This window comes from Sarcophilus harrisii, chromosome 1 (assembly GCF_902635505.1).
Source record: "Sarcophilus harrisii chromosome 1, mSarHar1.11, whole genome shotgun sequence".
Classification (NCBI taxonomy): domain Eukaryota; kingdom Metazoa; phylum Chordata; class Mammalia; order Dasyuromorphia; family Dasyuridae; genus Sarcophilus; species Sarcophilus harrisii.
In genome coordinates, this window is record NC_045426.1 from 664,364,209 (window position 1) to 664,387,655 (window position 23,447).

Genomic DNA, 23,447 nt, shown 5'->3' on the forward strand with positions numbered 1-23,447 from the left:
ATCCTTATATTTTTGCCCACCTGCATTTTGGATTTCTTTCACAGGCTAATTGTACAATATTTCAGAGTCCGATTCTTTTTGTACAGCAAAATAACAGTTTGGTCCTGTAAAAAAAAAAGTTATGATCTTTGTGTGTTATCTTTAGTAGATAAAACATTTCCCTTTACAAATTTTAAATATAAATTTTCTCTGTTTAGAACCTATCAAATAAGAATACCATAATTACAAAGAACAGGAAAGACTATCATGTTGTTCAGTCACACTTAATGACGACCTTTGGGGTTTTCTTGGCAAAGATACTGGGGTAGTTTCCCATTTTCTTCTCTGACTCATTTTACAGATGAGGAAACTGGGGCAAACAAGGTAAAGTGACTTAACCAGGTCGCAGCTAGAAAGTGTCTGAAACCAGATTATAATTCAGGAAAATGAGTCTTACTGATTTTCAGGCCCAATTCTATCCACTGTACTAGCCTAATTTTTTTTAAATGCGTATTATATTTTACATAGTAGTAGCCCTGCATGTCTTTGTCCCTTTCTGATCTTCCTTCTGCACTTTCACACATTTTTTCTGGTTTTTTGGCATTTCTTTTTTTATTTTTGTTTTTATTTTAAAAAAGAAAAGGAAAAAACCAAAAAGGAAAATAAAATAGAACAGAACAGAACATTGCCATGTGCCTAGCAGAACATCAGGGAAGATTTGAAATATGTAACAGTAAATTACCAGTTCAAGAGAGAATATGTAATAATAGAAGATAGTAGAATATGTAATAATAGAAGATAATAGAAGAAATTATATTCATGAGTGTCCATCTTTTTTTTTACTTCTTTGTAGGTTGTTCTTTTGTTCTCTGCTTTTTGATGCATTTTTTTAATGTTTCATTTTTATATCATTTTCACTACCTACCAACTGCCTCTGCACAATATAAAGCCCTCCTTGTAACAAATAAGTCTATCGAGTCGAACAAATCAAAACACATTAGCTTTGTCTAAAGCCGTATGTGTCATTCTATACCTCTTGCCTATCCCCTCTCTGCTAAGTGATAGAAAGTATGATTCAGCAACAGCCTCTGATGCATCAGTGAGTATTCTGGAGTCTTTCAGAGTTGTTTCCCTTTGTTATTGTAATGTTTACATAAATTGTGATCCTGATTCTTCCCTTCATCCCGTTCTTTCTCTCATGCTTCTTTTAGAATCACTCTTGGAGCTAAGTCATCTTTTTCTGTGGGACTCCACTTGAACTTGTCATGGGGTTATTCTTTTCTTGCACTGACTTTTGGGGGCCTCTCTTAATGCTAGTAACATGTTTTGCAATAAAACTGTTCCCACTGGATCCTCACAACAGCACTCTGAGTTAAACACCACATTTTACAAAGGAAGGAACTAAGACCCCAGGGAATTTAAGTGACTTGTCTGAGATTGCACAGACATGTGTCTGTGGGACGATTTGAACCTGTCTTCCTATTGCCAAGCCCAGCACACTATTATGCTGACTCTATCCATTGTATTTTTCCACTGTGTGTATGTGTATTTTATTTGTTTGTTTGCTCATATCTCTTGGATAAGTTTTGGAATTGGCTCTTGATACTAGGGCTAGGTTCCTTCTTCTTGCACTCTCTTAGTTGAGCTGGGTAGGCTCTCTGTGGTTCTGTCTCCCCATAATTCAGATACTACTGTATTCAGGGGTACTTGACCAACAATGGTTCCAGATGTCAGATAACAAAAAACATCCTTACCTTCTCTCAAAGAAGGGAATGGATGGAAGGAGTTTGTTTGGATTTTGCTTAACTATTTGTTTATTTTGTTAAAAGAATATATATATGTGGAGGTGTGGGATAGGGGCAACATTCAGAATAATAGTGGGATTTTAAAAGGGACATTACTAAAAATGGTAGAACTATCTATTAGAAGGCTCAGGTTATTAGGTATGCAGAATATCAGAGTTATAAAGAGATATCAAACATCCCATTGAAAATGTCCAAAAAAGTATTTGTCTCCATCTCCATTCTGAGCTCCTCCCCTCTCTATCAGGTGTGGATGGCATGTTTCATTACTAGTCCTTTGAAATCCTGATTGGTCATTATTCTGATAAGAATTCAGCACAATAGTAATTACATCATATTTATATACTATAGCTTAGTCATCCATTCTCTAATGATCAAATGAGATAATATTTGTAAAATGTTTATTAGGTAGTGGCTGTATCTGGTACACCAACCCAGTTCTCAATATGCTGCCTGATGCTAGGTCTTGTCCTCTGCCACAGGCCTTGGCTTCCGCATCAATCTCCTGATGACCCAGCAGAGTTGTTGGTCTCAACCCATCTCTGTGCCTAGTTCGTCTAACTGTGGAACCAACTGTGAGTTCCATCCTAATCACCGACTTTGGCTTCCATCCTGAAAGGAATAGTAAGGTCCAACTCAGGAATGAACTGCATCCCCTGAGAGGCCCCACAGAGATCCTACAAGGACCCTACTGTCAGAGCTTGAGCAGGCTTCTCTTTCTCCGGGTATCTCAGCTCAGAGAAGTTAAGGTTTCTAAGCACTGTTAAGTGATTCTCAAACTGGTCTGTTCCTTCCCTAGTATAACCCGTTCCTGCCTGTTCATGAACTTCTGGCCATCTTCTTGTGTTGTCCTAGTCTAGGTGGCGAAGCTTACTACTATTTCTTTTTGCCTTCTTTATCATTGTTCCAAGGGCAGCTAGGTGGCATAGTGGATGGAATGCCAGTCTTGGGGTTAGGAAGACTCTCATCTTCAGGAGTTCAGATCTGGCTTCAGCTATATAATCACGAGTCAATTACTCAACCCTGTTTGTTTCAATTTTCTCATATGTAAAATGTCCTGGAGAAAGAAATGGCAAACCATTCTAGCATCTCTGCCAAGAAAACCCCAAAATGGGGTCACAAAGAGTTGGACAGGACTGATACAACTTAGCCAATAAATCACTGTTTCATCCACTACTTTTTTACATCTTTGCTGAGATATGTTTGAGGAACTGAGCTCCTTAGCTTTTCATAGCATTATCTTAACCAGAAGTCCAGATAATCTCATCAAAAGAGAGCCTGCCCTTGCCATGTGACTCCGAGCACATCAATTGCCTCTTATTGCCCCATACTATTCTTTAAGACTACAAATTGCTGAAAAGTTGAAAAGCTGCTTTGGTAGAAGTTTCTTTGCTGGGAATTCCTTAGAACAACCATCTCCCCTTCCTCACCAAAAAGAAAACCTTACAGGATGAAGGATATCCTTTTACCTTCTGTTAGGCTGGGAGGGGAAAAGCCCTGGGATTGCTGTTTGTCCATTTCTTTTATATTGTCTTCATAGTTCAGATGGCTCTCCTTGATTCCAGTTTTCCTCAATTTTTGTCAAACTGCAAATTGTCCCTAACTACAAGTGAATCCCTCATACTCAGAAATTCCCAAATTCCTGAGACTGCCCTGTTTTTATGTGAAAAGCTTTGAGAGGAAAGAACACTGGGAAATCAATGTACTGTTTGCATTTTTGTTTTTCTTCCTGGGTTATTTTTACCTTCTGAATCTAATTCTTCCTGTGCAACAAGAGAACTGTTCAGTTCTGCACACATATATTGTATCTAGGATATACTGTGCCATATTTAACATGTATAGGACAGCTTGCCATCTGGAGGAGGGGGTGGAGGGAGGGAGGGGAAAAGTCGGAACAGAAGTGAGTGCAAGGGATAATGTTATAAAAAATTACCCAGGCATGGATTCTGTCGATAAAAAGCTATAATTATGGGGAAAAAAAAAAAGAAAAGAAAAGCTTTGAGGGACATGAATCATCATGTCATAATGTGCACTGTTTCTTTTCTGGTTCTGCCATTTATTCAGTATATGATATTGGTTACATCCTGTGCCTCAGTTTCTTCTTGTGCAAAGCAAGAGGATTAGGCTGCAAGATCTCTTTCGACTTTATAATTTCATGACTTTCCATGCCAGCTTAGCCTGTTAAAATGTGCCAATTTCGCAAATTGAATACTGGCAGTCTGTAGTAGAGTTCTTAAGGGATATGTAATTCCTTAAAGACCTAGAAGGGAAAGGAAAAATAGCAACAACTTAGTTTTTGATGGCACTTTATCATTTATAGTTCTATGAAATAGCTAATGCTAATATTGAACTTAGATTCTGTCTACTTGTGATCAAATCTTGGCTCCAGTGCTTATTAGTGTGTGACTAGTGGTAGCCATATAACATCTCTGATCTGTTTACTTTTTTTTTTCAGTTTCCTTATCTATATAATGAAGCTTACAGTATGTATCTCACATTGTTATGAGAAAAGTATTTTGTGAACCTTAATGCATAATAGACATAAGAATAGCTATTATTATATTGCCCCACTTTATAGATGAGGAAACTGAGGTTTAGAAGAATTCACTCAATTGCCTGTGTTCACACAACTAGTAAATGTTGGAGCAAGGGCTTAAACCCAGAAACTTGACTCCAAATCTAGCACCCTCTCTCCATTGCACATTGTAGAGTAGTGCTCAGATTAGAAATCTATTGGAAATTTTTTCTTTATAAGACCTTTAGAAAGACTTTAAGTGTTTCAGTTTAAAGTTTGGAAAGTGTTTTACATACATTAAACATCTCATTTGATCCTTAGTCTTTGAAAATGGTCATTATAAGTATTATTGTCACCATTTTCTAGATTAGGAAATTGATGGTCAAAGGTTGCAACTTGTTCATAGTCACTCAGTAACTGTCAGAGGTAAAATTTTGAGTTCAATGTCTCCCCAAGTCTGCACAGTGAAGCCAAAAGGGAATCTACTCAGATTCTACCACTTATCAGTTAAGCAAATCCAAACATAGTGACTACATCCATAACTATATATAACTGTAGTCCCCCATTCCATCTCTGAGAGAAGGTAAGAGTGTTTTGTTATCTGATGTCTGGAACCATTGTTGGTCATGCATTTAAATCAGAGCCAGCTGCCTTGTAGTGTTGTGTTCACTTTCATTAGTGAAGTCATTATGCTTTTTCCTCCTGATTCTTGCTTTCTTTGCTCTGTCTCAATTCCTACAAGTCTTCCTGTGTTTGCATTTTTCATTTTCAGAGTTTCTTATGACACACTGTGACAGAATTACAGAATTTTTGAGTTGGGAGAGACCTCAATAGCCATATGGTAGAAATCATACATTTTTTCTTGGGGGTAGGGAGTGGGTAATGTATAGTGCTTTGTAAAGTGCTATATGAATGCTAGCTATTATTATTTTGTTCTCCTTTTCAGTGGTGCTAATTGTTTTTGCTCACATCTAAAAGTGTTTCCCTTCTTCCTTTTGCTACCTTAAAAAGTAGGATTTTGACTATTTGGGTATCTTTCTTACCGACTAACCTCCTTGGCATACATGCCCAGTAACTGGATCACTAGTTCAAAGAGTATGAATTGCTAAATCACTTCTCTCACATGATTCCAAATTGTTTTCCAAAACAAATGGAACAATTTCCAGCTCTGCCAGCAGTATGTTGGTGAGCTGTCTTCTCACAGCCACTCCAACACTATTTTTGTTTTCTTTTCTTTTCATCTTTGCCTATTTCATACCAACCTGACATTTTGCACTTAAGGAAACAAAAGTCCATAGAGATGAGGACATGAGTTGCCCAGAGTCACATAGGTAGATGGCAGAGTTAAAGCTCAATCCCACATGCGTCCCTTAACTCCATAGCCAGTGATCTTGTCACTATGCCAGGCAGGCAGCCCCACTGAGGCATGGCTCAGTTCCTCTGGAGTCGACACTGGTGTTGCTATTGCTGGGTACATACCTTTGGTAAGGAATGATGGCGGCAAGATAGGGAATTTTTGCTTCAATGAAGTCTGTCTCTTCTTTGTATATGTTACGTCCTGCAGACTGACGGGAGCCAGTTTCAAAACAAGGCCTTCATGCAGTGAAAATGTTCCCCTTTTAAAATGTACTCAGTGGAAAAAGCTGCCTCTTTTATTGCCAGTATTTATGCTCTTAATTGGGGAGCTCCCATGTTACCCCCACTGGCTTTGTGGCTGGACTGTGGGAGCACTTGGCCCCATGCAGGTCGTTCATAGTGCAGATCCAGCACACAGGTCACATTATTGCAAGCCAAATTTACAATGTGATCTGCAGTCTTTCTGGCCCTTAGCTTATGTCTCCAGGAGGGAGGGATGCATTGTTCTTTCTATTTTATAGACCTGGAGACTGGAGCGTGGTATATGAGCTCAGCATACCTTTTCCAATCTGCCTTTCAGTTTCATGCTAACAGCCAGCCAAACAAAACGATCGTATTTGAGGAAACATCTTGTCTGGATTTTTGAGTTTGTAAAGCTTTTGAGTTTGTGAGATCTCTTTCCCTGGAAATCCTTACAAATAGAATAGAAAATTTTCTTATGGGGCTAATTTAGATCCAATTGTCTTAAATATGAATGAATGCATGAATTCAAAGATAGAGAAATAAATGAATGAATAGATAAACAAGCATTTATTATGTGCTGAGCATTGTCCTTAGAGCTGGCTATACAAATACCAAGCATACAATCCCTGACTTCAAGGAGCTTACATTCTAAGGAGGGATAGAATGCACATAGGGAAGTGGTAGGCAAGGAGTGGCAATTTGATTAAGAAAGTTACAAGGATGGTAAGTGGCATCTTAGGGGAGTAGACAATAGACTGACACTCTCCATCCAGGAACAGTGGCAGAATTGATTTGGTCTGACTCTAGTTCTAGAAAGATGGTGGAGGAAGACAAGGAGATTGGTGAGGTTGTAGAAGAAGCTGATCAGACATAAGGGAGTAAAGTGAAGTCTTATACTGGGGCTATCCCAAGTGGTCACCCATTAGGACAGTGGAACCTCAGAGTAGCAGATCCTCTAAAGAAGAATTTCTTAATCTTTTGCATTAGTGTCATGTTTGGTATATAGGATTACAAAGGAAACCAATTATATTGAAATAATTATCAAAATATTAAAAAAAAAAAAAAAAAAAAAAAAAGGAAACAAGTCTTCCCAAATGAGAACACTTCTAATGTCCCCTTCTAGTTTTCTTTGTTTTAAGGTTCTCCCAGCCTATATTCTGAAGTCCCTTTCAGTTCTGATGATCTGTTCTAAGGTTCCTCTCAGCTTTCACATTTTGTGTCCTCAGATCACTTCTACTTCTGACGTTCTGTGATTAATATGTACCTACCTATACACTGGACCCTGGTTGAATCAAAGTTGGTTCAGACAGATCTCTGTCTCTTCTTTCACTTTCCCCAAGTTCAAAGTTCCTACAATTTACTTTTCATTTTTTTTCTTCCTTAAGATAATTTGACTGAAGGTAAATAAATGCATGCTGTTCCTCACATACAACACTCAATCTCCCGACTCTGGGCCTTTTCATCCAATGTTCCCAATGCCTTGACTGTTATTCCTTCTCACTTCTAACTCCTGGCTTCTCTGACTTCTTTCAAAATCAGCACAAATCCCTCTTTCTGCAGGAAGCCTTTCTCAGTCTACTAATAACCTTCCTCTGAGATTGCCTTTCATCTACACTAAATAGGTAATTATATTTTATTCATTTTTTCAATCATGTCTGACTCTTCATCACTCTTTTTGGGGTTTTCTTGGCAGAGATACTGGACTGGTTTGCCATTTCCTTCTCCAGCTCATGTTACAGATGAGGAAACAGAGGCAAATAAGGTTCAGTGACTTGCTTAGGATCAAACAGTTAATCAGTAGATTTGAACTCAGAAAGATAAGTCTTCCTGACTCCATGCCTTTCCAGAGCTCTGTCTACTGTGCCACATAGCTGACTATTTTCATGGTTGTTTGCTTGTTGTTCTACTTCCATTAGAATGAGCTCTGTAAGGTCAAGGACCATGTTTTTGCCTTTCTTTGTATTCCTCAGGCTTAGCAGTTCCTGTTACTTAGTAAATACTTAATAAATGCTCGTTGATTGTCATCTGAAAATGGTATTCATAATGGCTTGAAGTGACGGATATGGCACTATATATGGGAAAGAGCATTGAACTTAGAATCAGAAAAGTTGAATTCAAGCCCTGTTTATACTAATTACTATCCATGATAAGTCATTTCTCTCAAAAACTCAATTTTTTCATCTTTTATATCACTTTTAAAGTCATATAATTTCACAGAATCTGAATTAGAAGGGATCTCAGTAGCTGTCTAATTCACCCTATTCTTCTTGAAGAATCATAGTTACAAGGTAACAACCCAAGCTCTCTCGAACTTTGTCATGGGATTATGATCAATTCATGGCAGTGTGTTTGTTTCCTAAAGTGACTACTGCTCCTATCCCTTATCTTGCTGTCTTTCAGAAATGCAGAGTGTTATGCCCTCAATAGCCACCATGTTGCCATTCCTATGTCACTTTGCAGTCATCAAGCATTTATTTAGCATTTTTATGTGCTTGACATAGGAAACGGCTAGATGGTCAGAGGCAGCTAGGTGGTAGGGTGGATAAAGTGCCAGTCCAGTATCAGGAAGACCTGAATTCAAATCCAACCTCATACACTTACTAGTTGGGTGACCCTGGAGCCTACTTAACCTCTGTCTGCCTTAATCTGTTGGAGAAGGAAATGCTAAATTACTTGTCTCTTTGCCAAGAAAATCCCATGGAGATTATAGTCCACAGGATCATGAAGACATGACTGAATGCCTTAACAATGTACTAGATGCTGTTCTGAGCTTTGGGGATAAAAATACAAGCAAAAATAAAGATATTATTTGCTTTCAAAGAATTTAGATTGTGATGGAAGAAGACAACACATAAAAGGGAACTGAAACATCTGGGATAGGGGAGCACCACCTTCTGACCGGGGGAGCATGGTGGCAAAGTCCAGAAAGTCAAAATCACAAGGCAGTAGAGAAAGGAAAAGCTGCCATTTAAAATTTAAATTTAAAGTTTAAATTTTTAAAACTCAACAATGAGAGAAAGTTACCAAGGAGGAGGAATGTTCCAGGTTGAGAAGGTCCCTTCCTATCTTAAACCTTACCCCAAAGGGGTAATATTTTCCTATCTTGGCTTCATCAGTGGGACCATCCTATGGACCCTTATTACCCATTCTCTCTAGACAGCTTGCTAGTGTGTCACAGCCTGTTGTCTCAGGGTTCCTCCTGAGCCTTGACACTCTTCCCTCATACCTTGAAAAGCACCACTCTGAGCTGTTCGTGTTTATGATTCAGCTTTACCCTTTTAGTCTGACCTCTCATTAGCCTTCCTCTCTGCCTCTCCTGACTTAGGCTTTTCAGCTGCCTGTCCGTACAAGGGCAGTGAGTGGCTGTGTAGGCAGAGAGTTTCCCAACTCCAGAGTCTAGATGCTGATACCACCCACTGACATCCCTGCAAATGAGGTGCCAATCTGCTTGCCTGACCCATCCTCCCAGAGCAGAGCTGGGAAAGAGCCCCCAATGCTTCGGGGTTTTCAGCTCTCTTTGCTAAACTTAATTACAACAATAACAAAAGTTATTGCATGGATGGAAAATCCCCTGCAAAAACACCCAAATGTTTCTAGAGGAAAAGGGGGCCTGTGCTCATCCTCTAGGGACCAGAGAGAGTCATTTAGATTGGATATACAAACAGCCATGTTGGCAGCCAGCTGGACTGACTTCATGATCATACACCTAATTCATCACAGGAAATCTGTCCTTATTAAGTACTATTCAAAGCAAAGGTATATAAACTGAGCTCAAACTCTTAGTGACTGAGGTGGTTTGTTTTTTTTTTTAAACAATGAAACCAGAAATTATCCACTATGGTCCATTGAATCATATGACCAGAGAAATGTCAAGTTCAAGGTCTACTTCCTGTCTATATGACCTTGGATAAGTCACTTTCGCTGAGTCTTAATTTTTTTCATCTGTAAAATGAGGGTGTAGATTAAATGATTTCAAAATTCTATTACAGCTCTTAGTCCTATGATCCTCTCAGTGTTGTCTCGTTCCAAACTCTCCTCCTTGGAAGGCCTCATTCATTCCTGTGAGACTACTGGAAATGGTATTCAGGGCTATTTTAGAGTATATTGTCCTAATTCTCCCTGGGATCATATCTTAGAACTCAGCTATTCACTCACTAAGACCTCGTTTTATATGGGATTCTCAGAAACTATAAGAAATTTTCCACAAGACCACACAGCACCATGTAGCAAAGATAAGATTTGGATTCCTGGCTCCCAGCATCTTCCCTCTATGTCCTTCTGCCCCATAGTTTGTCTTCCATCCCAACCTTGGGTATCATGGTTGTCTGAATGCCTTTCCCTGTTTCTCAGTCAAATCAACATCCCACAAGGTGTCAATTTGGTTCTTTGTGAAGAAATTAAAATAATTTTAGGGAGAAAGTACTTTGTACCAACTCTCTTTATTGTAATCCATTAATAAATACCCCTCCCTAAAAAGCAACTTAAGACTGGCCAATTCAATTGATTCTTAGCTGATAATCTTAGTGAAGAAAGCACCAGTGGGAACTTGAGCAGATAGCATTATAGAATTACTCCTCACTGCTCAAAAACTTTTAGAATCATCTATCCTTAGAACCCTCAGTGGGAGATAGAGCCAATCTATGGGACCCATTTCATCAGTGAGAAGGGAATCTGGGATAAGAATTCTCACATTTTATATGGGCTCCACTGGTGCATTTGTTGAAGATTTTCACACTCTAGATTGTGTCTGGATTAAAATTTAGTGACAACTATTTGTATATCCTCTAAGGATCAACTTTTCTAAGTTCAGCAAAACTCATGACCAAAGCCTGCAACCACAGTAGCTCTTAAAGAGATTTTAAATAAGAAATTTCTACCTACATCAGCAGAAGGAGGCCCCACATTAATGAAATCACAAGTCTTTATCAGGCAGTGGAGTTCATCTTCCTCCCCATGAGAACAGGACAATTTAGATGCAATGTTGGTATGCTGGATTATGTGAGGCAATAGATCTTCATTTCTCTAGATGTACAATAAAAGCTAGACAGTCTTTAAGAACCCCAAGAGTCACTGATCCTGGGATCTAATGACCCTTCCAACTAGGATTTCACTTTCTGTCCTTAGACTCTTCAGTGCTAGGATTTGAAAGTTCACCCCTCAACCACCAGAGTCATTGATTCTGATCATTGGAAGGATCCTCATTGGAAGGATCCTCAGAGGTGATCAAGTCCACTCCATTCTATGGTCCATGGGGTTGTACATTGCTAGCCAGAAAAGTGAGCTATGGTGACTTATGAAGCCAGATCAGCAAGTGTTAGGGAAAGGGGAACAACTGCAGAAAATGTTTGAAATTGAGCCCCCAAAGATCTGCTCTTACAGCCCTGTGAGATAATTCTGTATCTGCCTTACCTAACAGCCTTTTAGAACTGTTTATATCCTTCTATGGCAAATGACCCATATGATCTCTGAAGTCAGTAGTCTTTATGGGGCTAATTAAAATTCTAGAGAAACTCTTTTTTTCCTCAACCACAGCCTTTTATTTGAGGAGCTGACAGGGTCGAGTTAAACTTTCCCATTATCTATAATAAACAGATTGCTTTAGCTCAGTCATAAACTACTTAACCTTACTGATGCTGCTAAGCCTGAATAGATGTAGAAAAATAAATTTGTTTTTTTATTCTTTAGATGAGTTTTATTGTGAACAAAAGAGAAGTTCCCTAATATTCTGAGATCTCGTCATTAGCAGCAAACATTTATGGGATATCTGCTACAGGTAGGGTTCTATGCAGGGTATTGTTTTTTCCCTCTGAGGGGGTAGAGTCACTGGCTGTAGACCAGATAGGATATAACTGTAGATCTTATTTCTGGAGTTTTTTAAAGTGTACATTGTACTTTGCTCACAACATCTCTGTAATGTAAGGAGTGAAAAGTTGATCATCCACATTTTATGGATGAGAAAACTGAGTCTCAAAGAGGTTAAAAGCTTCAATTCAGCAAGCATTTATTTATTAGCTGCTTACCCTGTGGCAGGCAAAACATTAGGCACTGAGGACACAAAAGCAAAAATGCAAAGTCTTTGTCCTTAAACTCTTAAAGAGACTTTTCTATTGTATTCTACTAAGTGGTAATATTTGCATAGAAAATTAAAGACAAAATCTATATTACTTTATATTACTTTAAATTACTTTATTTGTGTAATAGTTTTTTCTTCCTCTTCTACCTCTCCTCCATGCTTTCTGGAGAAAGTAGTATTTGCCTTCAACTGTGGCAACCACGGAGCACTGTGAAGCAGAGGGGAGAAAAATACTGGGAATGCCAAACAGGATTTTGTATTTATTCTAAAGACAAGAAGAAGCCATTGGAGCTTCTTGAGTATCTTAGAAATATCATTATGGCAGATGCATAAAGAATGAATTGAAAGGAAAAAGACTGGAGGCAGAGAGATAAATGAAGAGGTCATTATAGTCATCGAGATAAGAGTCCAAAGTAGGCTGATAGCTATGTGAGAGGAGAGAGAACAGAGAGATCCACCAGATTTAGAGGTTGATGTTGGGAACTAGGTTGAGAGGCACAAAGAAAAGGCCAAAGAAAATAGAGAAAGAAAGCAAAAAGAGAGAAGGAGACTGTTTAATTTGTTCTTTTGGGGATATGTTAAGTTCTAGATGTCTATGAGATTCAACTGGAGATGTCTAATAGTTAATTGTGTTATAATACTGAAACTTAGGATAGAAGAACTAAGTCTGGATATTAAAAAAAAAAAAAAAAAAAAAGGAGTAATCTGCATAGAGTTGATGAGGCAGCTAAATAGTGTAATCTGTAGAGGATCCAATCCTGCCTCAGATACTAGCTGTATGACTTTTACCCCCTCTTAAGCCTAAATTTCTCCATCTGTAAAATAGAGACAATAATAGGATCTACCCAAACTCACTTGCTATGAGAATAATGTGTGTAAACACTAAGCTAGTATATATCCCTAGAAAGCATAATGTGAATGAGTGAACTTATCCACATCATTAAAAATTTCTCCATTTGCTATAATTGAGGGTTTCACATATGGATATTATAAAACTGGCTGCTAGAAAAATCTGGTTTTTTTTTTTTTTTTTTTTTGGTGTTATGACAAAATTAGCATAAGCAACAAAGAATAAATCCAAACTTTGTTGAATTTCAGCTTCAGAGGCTACACTGAGTACACAATCATTTGCAACAAAAAGTTGCACACCAACTCTCCCTCTATTTTAGTCTTGGCTTGTAGCATTTTCAAGTTAAATAATTTGTCATCAGTGACCTTAATGCTGTTTTCATCCTTGCTGAATCACCTTTGACAAGGTGATTGAAAACATCATACTAAAAAGCATGGGAGCAAGCACATAGCCCTGCTTTATTCCATCAGTGATTGGGAAAAGTGCACAAGAATTGTTTTGTTTTCAGAACCTAAGCAAGCGTGCTGTCGTGAAACTGATGTACAGTATTGATGAACTTGTCCAGGCAATCAAATTTTGTTATAATTTCCCACAAGTCTTCATGACTAACAATTTCAAAGGCTTTGGTCAGATCAATGAACATTGTGTACAGACTTCTATTCTGCTCCTGGCATTTCTGCTGGAGTCGTCAGCCAGCAAACATCATGTCAACTGTTCCTTGGCCCTTTCCTTAGCCACACTTGTTCTTGGCTACATGATCTTCTAGGTGAAGGATTAGCTTGTTAAGGAGGACTCTGGCAATAACTTAAGAGAGAAACTCCCCTCTTTCCCTCCTCTAGTGATTGTCAAAGACAACCTATTTCCTTTTTCTTACATGATAGCTGTAAAGTTCAGACATCCAGATTGACTAGTCAGTGTAGTGTACACAATATAATTGGAAGCACTTCAGACAAGGAGAATCAGAAGACCCAGACTCATGTCCTGATTTGCCCAGCACCAGGTTGATATTCTTAGCAGGCATAGTACTTTTCCTGTCTGGACTCCATTTTTCTCAGATAAATTGAGAGAATTGGATTTTGAGGCCATTAAATCCATCTTCTTCATTTCACAAATGAGCTCAAAATCCTTAAATGTTTTGTCCAGGGTCACGTTATGGCTGAAGTGAGTGATTTTCAAGACCTCTTTTTCTTCTAAGATCACGTTTCCCTGACTACTAGTCTCTTAATTGCCAAGTCGAATGGCCTTGTCTTAGTCCTCATCTTTCTTGACCTCTCTGTAGCCTTTGTAACTGTGGACCACCCTCTTCTCTCTAGATTTTTGTGGCACCGTTCTTTCCTGGCTCTCCTTTTTAGTGTTCTCTGGGGAGCCACATCCAAGTCATGTCCACTAATGTGCGTGTCCTCAAAAGATACAACTTGAGCTGTCGCTGATTGGTGACCTCAGAGAAAATGGTTTCAGATGATGATGTGGTCAGACGCCAGAGTGCAGAGCAGTTAAAAGAGAGTAAAAGGAGAGCATGTGGAAATACCAGAGGTGCTCAGGTTTGGTTTGGTTAAGGAGTTTAGATGAACAGGAGGGAGAGATATAGAATGATAGCTGGGGGGCATGGTAAGATCTATTGAAAGTTTTTGCAAAAATGTGGGGCATGTAGGTGTGTTTGTAGACATGAGGAAGGCACCAGCAGTTATGGAAAGATTGAATAATACGGAGAAATGATGTGGTGCTAGATTCAATCTGCTGGAAAAGATGCAAGAAGATGGGATCAAGGATATATATAGTTGAGTTGGCTTTGGCAAGTAGCAGGGTTATCTCATCATAAGCAAGGAGAGGGCTACCTCATCACAAGATACTTCAGTAAAGGACTTGATGAGGCAAAGATATCCTAGGGATATGAATTGAGGAAGGGGAGGGGAGGAAGAAGTTCTCGGCAAATAGTGTTAGTTTTATCTGGAAGTACAATTTGAGGTCTTCAGCAGAAAGCGGGAGAAATGGCATGGAGGCCCGAGGAAAGAAGAAAAGGTTTGGAACAATTGGTGTGGTGAGAAGGATATGGGATCAATTAAGAAGGATCTATCATAGGATTGCCTTGTTACAATGGGCGTCCACCCAGAGATTAGCTCCAGTAAACTTGTCATGGACCCAGTCAGCAGTTTTGTTAATTTCCTCCATTCCCTTCAGCAACATATGAGTAGAAATGAAGGGGGCACGATGGTTTGATCCAGGGTTAGTGTTCAACACGGTCAGCAGAGACCAAGAAATCAAAAGATTATAGTGTGGGGCATGATCTGTAATTGAACTTCTTTATGTTAGCAGTCAAGATTGGGAAGGAAGGAAACCAGGGATAGCACTGAGTAGATTTTAAGAGGCAGAGAGAAGATTGTGATAACACAGGAATTTCAGAGTTCTTGAATGTGGAAGTATAACAATTGTAGGTGGTAACAAAATCAAATGTGGAATCATCCCTGTCTGTAGGTCATGGGAGTCAAGGAGATTGAGGAACTGAGAAATTCAGGCATTTGAGTACTTAATTAATGTTTGTTGAATGGGACAAAGTTATGGTGGAAAACACTACAGAAACTGCATTATAAAATCCTATTAGAATTCCTGGTTACTGTGTCTCCTCTTGCCAATTCCCTTCTCCAAACCCCCATCCTCATCCCGATCTTATTAATTTTTTTCAGTCCTTTCAGTTATGTCCAGGGCTTCTTAATCCCACTTAGAGTTTTCTGGACAAAGATACTGTAGTGGTTTGCCATTTCTTATTTTACAGATGAGGAAACTGAGGCAAACAGTTAATGACTTGCCTCTGGTCACAGAGCTAGTAATATCTGAGGTTGAAACTCAGGAAGTTGAAACTTCCTGATTGTAAGCCAGCACTCTAAACACTGAATCACTTAGCTGCTCCCAAGAGGTGATAATATAATAATAATAATAATAAAATTATATTTTGTATAAAAATTACTGACCTCCTGAAAGCATTATTTACTGTTAAGATTGTAATTTTATGAAAATAAAACTATTAATACTAAAAACATCAAATTGTTGAAGAATATTATAGCGAAATATATAAAGTACCTGTCTTCTAAATTTTCCCTTTTAGAATCACAGTATATCAAAGTTCAAAGGAACATTAGAACATAGTATCAGAGCTAGAGGTACCTTAGAATATTGAAGGACAAAGATTGAAGGAAAATTACAATAACAATAACTCAACATTTTCCCAAGATTTCCAAAGTATTTCCCCCAAAACAATCCCATTGAGGCAGATTGTTTAAATATTATTATCCTTATGTTACAGATGAGAAAACTTAGAACCTAAGTATGAATTTGAGGTTTTAAATTCTTTAAGCATACTGCTTCCCTCCCTTGATCCATAATTAAACCAAAATTGCCATTGCTCTTGGACAGGTGTGGCAATCTGCTCCCCCACAGCTCCTCTTACTATAGCCTGAAGAAAACAGCCTTTTTTGGCCTCAGCCATGCTTCCCTTTCCACTTGCCTGGATCCTCTTGAAAATCCCCTTCTTTCTGCTCACCTTCTTTATTGCTATCCTGGAAAAGTTCTGTCTTGGACTTTTTTCTCCTTACTGGGGGACTCCATCCTTAGACCACAATTTTAAGAGGAACCACAACCATGATTCACCTCGCTTGGACTCTCTCCAGATTCCCCCTCATCTACTACATTGGCCTGTTCAGGTTCTCAAAAGCTGTAATGATGTTAATAGGAAAAAGGATTTAACACTGATTAAGGTGGGATAAGAAGATGAGAAGATCATGAGTATAATGGACTATTACTATACTGTGAAAGAGGAAGAATAAATATGATAAAATACAGAGAAGCTAACATGAATTAATCCAAAGTAACATAAGCAGAGCCATATACAGTGATTATAAGATTACAACAAATATTTAAATTCATGCTGTATAAGAAAAATTACATCAAAAAGGAAAAAAAATGATAAAAGAAAAAAAAGGCAAGCAAACAACAAAAAAGAGTGAAAATACTATGTTGTGATCCAGATTTACTCCTCATGTTCCTCTTTCTGGATGCAGATGACTCTTCATGAAAATTCCATTGGAATTAGCCTCAATCACCTCATTGGTAAAATAGAAATTTATTTTTTTTAAAGGAAAAAAGAAACAAGCTCAAAATATGTTATAGGTCATATTGCCTCTATGAGTTATTTCTTTTTAGGAAAGAAACCAAGATTCAAACCCATATCTTCACTATGCTGTGATGTTCCTCTGTAGATAGACTGAGAATATTAGAATTAGAGAGATAATGTAGAATGTAGAAATATATAACTTTAGAATACACTATTAGAACTTAAAGGGACCTAACATAGAACACTGAGGCAGCTCAGTGGATAGAGCACTACACTAGGTCTGAAGTCAAGAAGACTTGAGTTCCATTCCGACCTCAGACACTTTCTAGCTATGTGATCCCGAGCAAGTCACTTAACTTCTACTTGCTTTAACCCAATGAAAAAGGAAATAGCCAACCTACTCCAAATTCTTGCCAAGAAAATCTCATGGAGAGCACTAGACTGCTTTGGTTTATAGAGTAACAAAGAGTCAGATACAGATGAATGACAAAAAGCATTAGATTTAGAAAGTGCCTTAGAATATAGAAAGTCAGAGTTAGAGGAAACCTTGGAACATAGAATATAATCCTTTCCAGGTGACATTCTCATAATCCCACAGATTTTAGAGATGAAAGACAACAGATGCCAAATAATAATTAATAAAGTACTTTCTTAGGATCATAGAAGGAACCTTAGAATCCAAGCCTCTCATTTTAGATAAAGAAGTTTGCAAAATACTTCACATATATTATCTCATTTAAATCTCATAAAAACCCTGTGACAGAAATATTTATGTATATGTATTATATACATATATTTGTGTAGGTATGTATATATATATATATATATATATATATATATATATATATATGAGAGAAAGCTATAAATGTTGTTCTGATTTTTTATAGATAAGAAAACTGAGGCTTACACAGATTTGATGACTCAGTATGTGTGAGTGGCAGAGGCAGAATGGGAAGCCAAGTCTTCCAAACACCAAGTCTAGTACTAGCCATTAGCCACACTGCCCCATTTTAGGACTGTCCTAGCAGGAGGGAGGGATGTGCATATGCTGAAAGAATAAGGCAGGGAGTCATAAAGCAGATGTGACTTGATTCAACCCTTGAGACAAAGGGAGAGAAAATAACAGGGGAAAAAAGGGGGAAAATAACAACAAGGTAAATTCCATCAAGTACCATACACTGCCTGGCACAGATAGCTCATCAGAAGTGTCAGCACTCAGAAGAGTGACCAGAGAGATGACATAGAACAGCTGCAAGAAGACTAGATTTGAAAGATAATCAGAGTATAAAAGCTATGTTTGTAGCCCTGAGCAGATTCCCTCCCCCTCTGAGCCTCAGTTTCCTTATCTGTAAACTGAGTTAGACTAGGGATTCTTAGCTCTTTTGTGTGTCCTGGATCCTTTTAGTCATCAGAATGGTGAAGCTTATAGATCCCTTCTCAAAATCATATTTTTAGATGCATGAGATAAAATGTTTGGGAATACAAAAGAAAGAAATTAAATTGTAATATAGTTATAGTAAATAAATAAAAAAAAAAAAACCCAAGTCCATGGACCTCAGGTTAACATTTCCTAATTTCAAGATGCTCTCTACCGTCCCTTTCAACTCTATGAATGAGATCACAGAGCACTGGGGTGGTCCAAAAAGGTTTCCTGAAGAAAGGGAACCTGGTCACATGTGGTTAGATGACATAGTCTGCCCCCTTCCCTTCATTCCCTAATTCATCCCAAGGGGACTAATCATGGGAGTCTTAGTTTCCATTCCCTTTCATCTCCCTCGCCCACTGAGGTCAGCAGGCAGGATCAGTTGGCTTCTGGGTGTAGTCATGAACCTGTCAGCTCTTCCATTTGAGGTTAATTGGTTCACTCCAGAGGTTGTCTTTTTCCACCTCTAAATTTACCCCTGCACGTGGCTGAAATAGTTTAAACTCAAAACCAGAGATGGAAAAACACAACACATTACAGTTGTAGGCTCAGTTCCTGATTTTTTGGTGTGTTTTGCTGTTGTTTTTTTCCCTTGAACTGGCATGTTAGACATACTGGACTTTGACCATTGCAAATGTTTGGAGACTAGACATTACTAAGTGGAATAATACAAGATTTTGTAAGAGGAGTTTTGTTTTTCTGAAAAGTACAAAACTACCTTCTTTAGAGAACTGATTGTGTAGCAGTCTGAATTCCTTGTTAATTGAGATGATGATAATAACAGCTGTCATTTCTGTCTTGTTTTACAATTGCAAACTACTTTCTTCACAAAGACTCTATGAGTTAGATATATATATTTGCCATTTTGACTAGAAAGAATGCTGAGCTAAAGAGCAGAGAGCTGACAAACCCAGAGCCACACAGTAGGGCTACAGACAGGCCCAGAATCTAGGCTTTCTACCTTCCATGGCTGTTATCTTGAACTTGGGGGGAGAGCACACCCTGCTCTTTATAACACTTTGGGATTTAATAGTATCTTTCTTTAAATGGGTAATTTGTGAGTAATCTTTTGTGTGTAAATAATTTCTTAGAAATCTTTTTTCAGGACCTCAAGGCATTTGCTTGGAAGAGGCAATGACACACTTATGTCATAGTAGAAAGGGTTCAAGGACTGGATGTTTGGGGACTGGCATTCTGATTTTGCCTTAATTGTGTGACCTCAGAAAAGGCATTCTCTTCTTCTAGTCTCATTTTTATTATCTGTAACATGGAAAGGTTGGGGTCATAAGCTGGGGCTCATGAATTTATTTTAAAAATATTTTGATAATTATATTTCAGTATAATTGTTTTTTTTATCTTATGTATATATTTTTATGCATTTAAAAGCAATAGTCTAAAAAGAGGTCCTTAGATTTCACAAGACTTCCAGAGGAGTTCAAGATGCATAAATGGTTAAGAACCTTAGTCTGTAAAATCCATTACATTGAATTCCCAATCCCTATATTTTTGCCCACCTGCATTTTTGATTACCTTCACAAGCTAATTGTACAATATTTCAAAGTCTGATTCTTTTTGTACAGCAAAATAACAGTTTGGTCATGTAAAAAAAAAAAAAAGAACCTTAGTCTGGATGACCACTAATGTTCCTTTTGTCTCTGTCTGTGATTTAATTTCATGTAGGCGCTTGTATCTTTCAAATGCTTTAACTCTTTGAAAGATCTATAATTTCATCTCTGTGGATCTTCCTTTATGGATATAGACTGTGACCCCTTTAAATAAATGTTCTTTACTAATTTCTCTGACCAAAAAAGTGTGTCTAAGTTTGGTGTTATGTGACTCTCTACATTTTAGCTAGACTAATTCTTGAAGAGCAAACATCATCCTGTTTAGATTATCCAGAGCTTTCTGGCCAAACCTGGCCAAAGCTGCTTTGTAGTTTCTGAGTTGTCTTCCTGCTAGAGGGAGAACAGCACATTACTGAATAAATCTATGAACAGTTTTGCTCTTCATTACCAATATACCATCCAGCAGGCCTTTCTACTTCCTTTTATCTGGAAAATGAGAGGATTGGGGTTAATCATTTGTAACATCCCTTCCATCTTACAATTAGTCAGTCAATCAACATGCATTTATGAAGTGCCTATTCTGTGCCATTCACTATGCGAAGTACAAAGTACTTGGAGATACAAGTACAAAGAACTACACGATCTCTGCCTTCAATTTCTATTCTATTCTAAGGAGATTATAAGCATACACATCTCTAAATAGTTATAAAATAGAACTAAAGTAGACTACATGGTTGTGGGAAGTACTCTGGAAGCCCTTGAAGGGATAAGGGCAAATTTCCTGGGGAGACAGATATTTGAGTTGCATCTTTGGGCCTAAGAGGACTTCTAGAGGGGAGATCTTGCATATTGTAGTTAAATAAAAAGATCAATTGATTTTGGAGTTTGAAGACTTGGATTCAAGTCTTACCTTTGATATGAATAGTTTGACAATGATAAAGTCACCTGACTCTGTGCCTTTACAAACTTAAAAATTGTTTAGATATAAGCTATTTACATTTTTTAAAATGCCTAATCATAGGCCAATTCCAATATATTTGTGATAGAGAGAGCCATCTGCATCTAGAAAGAGGACTCAAGGTGAATGTAGATCACAACATAGTATTTTCACCTTTTTTGTTGTCGTTGCTTTTTATTTTCTTTCTCATTTTTTTCCCTTTTTGATCTTCTTTTTCTTAGGCAGCATGATAATTATGGAAATATGTATAGAAGAATTGCATATGTTTAACTTGTATTGGATTACTTGCTCTCTAGGGGAGAGGGTGGAGGAAGGGAGGGAGAAAAATTTAGAACACAAGATTTTGCAAGGGTGAATGTTGGAAACTATCTTTGCATGTATTTTGAAAATAAAAGGCTCTTTTTAAAAAATACCTAATCATCTCTTTATTTTTCTTACAGGGAAAATCTGAGTACAGTGGGACAAGGTATGTAGAGTTATATTTTATCACCTTTTGAGTCTTTTTTAAATGAATAAAATGAGTATTACTATTTTCTTTAAATTGTATACATGATATATTGCTTACAGTTGATATGAAGGAAAGAGCTAAGACATTAGTAGTTGAGGGTATTCCTGAATGTTGTACTTTTAGGATCCTTTTATCTTGAAAATATCTCTGGACCTTTTGATTAGTCCTCTGGGAGAAACTGGAACAGCTGATCCCTTAAGGAAGAAACTATCCTTGTATCTCTCTCTTCCTTTTCACCTCTGTGGCAGCTACCATACACTCTCATCCCTTCCTTCCTAGAAGACTGAAATAGTCTCCTTACTGATCTTCCTGCCTGTAATTTAATTCCTTTCCAATCCACGTGCTGCACTATTGCCCAAGTAATTTTCCTTACACACTGCTTTCATATGTCACCTTTTACCTCATAAATTTTGAGTGGCTCCCCATTGCCTACTGAATTAAGTGATCACCGCATTCAAAACCCTCCATGATATGGTACTACCCTATCTTTCTGCCTTATCTTCTTCGAAGCATTTCCCTCAATTAATTTGCCTATTCCTTTTAAAGAGAGAGGTATGATCAGACATCTTATTTGGCTACACTACATAGGGACTTCCTCTGACTGACTTCATCATGTCCCAGGAAGTCCATTACTGGAAAGTCTCATCAGTCTGAGACATCCCAAGAGTCCTGATGCTCTTCAGTCTCTGCCCTTCTGATTGGGGGATATCTTTCCCCATTAGACTGTAAGTTTTGTAAGGGCAGAGAATTTTTTTTTTTGTTGTTGTTGTTGTTGCATTTGTAGCACTTAGCATGGTGTCTGGCACATAAGTGCTTATAAATGTTTATTGACTGACAACATTTTAATCAAAACATACTATTCTTCATCCTCAGTTCTTTTCAGTTCAATTTAATAAACATTTTCCATCACTCTTGTGTTTCGGTGCCTTTGCTCATGGTATCTATGTTTGGACTGTCCTTACCTCCATCCCCCATTTATTGAAGGTCCTTTAAGGCACAGCACAAGTAACATATTCTTCAAGTATCTTTCATTTACTTTCGTAGCTGAAGTTATCTTTTCCTCCTCAAAGACCTTCTAGCATTTTGTTTGCATCTCTCCTTTGCCTTTATCTTACCCTCATTTATGTCATCATTCTTAGAATTATAGGCTTAGAGCTAGAAGGAACATTAGAGGATATGGAATTCAGAATTCTCATTTCACTGATGAGGAAACTGGGGCCCAGAGAATTTAAGTAATGTGACCAAGATCACAGAAGAACTAAGTGTGATTTGAATCCAGGATTTCCTGACTCCAGAGACCAATGTTCTATCCACAGTATCAGGTTACCTTTCTTATTTGCATCTGTCTTTTTTCCCTAGTAAATTGTAAACTTTTTGAGAGCTGGCCATATATCATATCTATCCCTGTATTCCTGGTGCTGTAGTCTTTAACAAATATTTGTTAGGTGAATGAATGAACTTCAGGGTTCCAACTCATTTGGCCAGTAATATCATTTTAGTCTGCTGGGCAAGGGTTCTTTTAGCTCTCTATAGCACTGAACCCCTCTATTGCCCTCATCATCCTTTCTTCAAATTTTCCTGAAGTTTAGTTTATCTTAAACAGCCCAAAGCACAGCAGAAGGTACCCAGCTACCAGGGCAGCAAGGTGGCACAATGGATGGGGGCTGGAGTCAGGAAGACCTGAGTCAGATCTGGCCTCAAATACCCACCAGCTGTGTGACCCTGGGAAAGTCATTTAACTCTGTTTGCCTTAGGTTCCTCATCTGTAAAGTGAGCTGGAGAAAGAAATGGCAAACCACTCTGGTATGTTTGCCAAGAAAACCCTAAAAGGAGTCTCAAAGCATTAGACACAATTGAAATGACAGAACAATAACAAACCCAGCTACAAGAAGCCCCTCTGTGCCATCTGATTACCTAAATCTAGAAGTATTATGGATTCATATTATAAAGAGAAGCTTCAGAACACAAGGTAGAACAAGGGGTAGGCGGCACCTTCTCTTGGTAACTAGGACTGTGAGAAACAACTGAGCTGTGTGGCTCCCGAGAGCAGGGAGGGCTCTGGCAGGTAAT

The 23,447-nt window shown here is 38.1% G+C and overlaps 1 protein-coding gene across 4 annotated transcripts in view; it reads left to right on the forward strand.

Moving 5' to 3' along the window:
• Window positions 1-23,447, forward strand: part of GNG7 (G protein subunit gamma 7) — a 359,526-nt gene that overhangs the window by 216,657 nt on the left and 119,422 nt on the right. For 3 of the 4 annotated variants that reach the window (XM_031948079.1, XM_031948080.1, XM_031948081.1), the window contains one exon: window positions 21,310-21,335. The gene's annotated coding sequence lies outside the window, so the exon portion shown is untranslated. Of the gene's footprint in view, window positions 1-21,309; window positions 21,336-22,480; window positions 22,700-23,447 lie in introns of those variants that run through there. The other variant, XM_031948086.1, reaches the window with a different exon arrangement.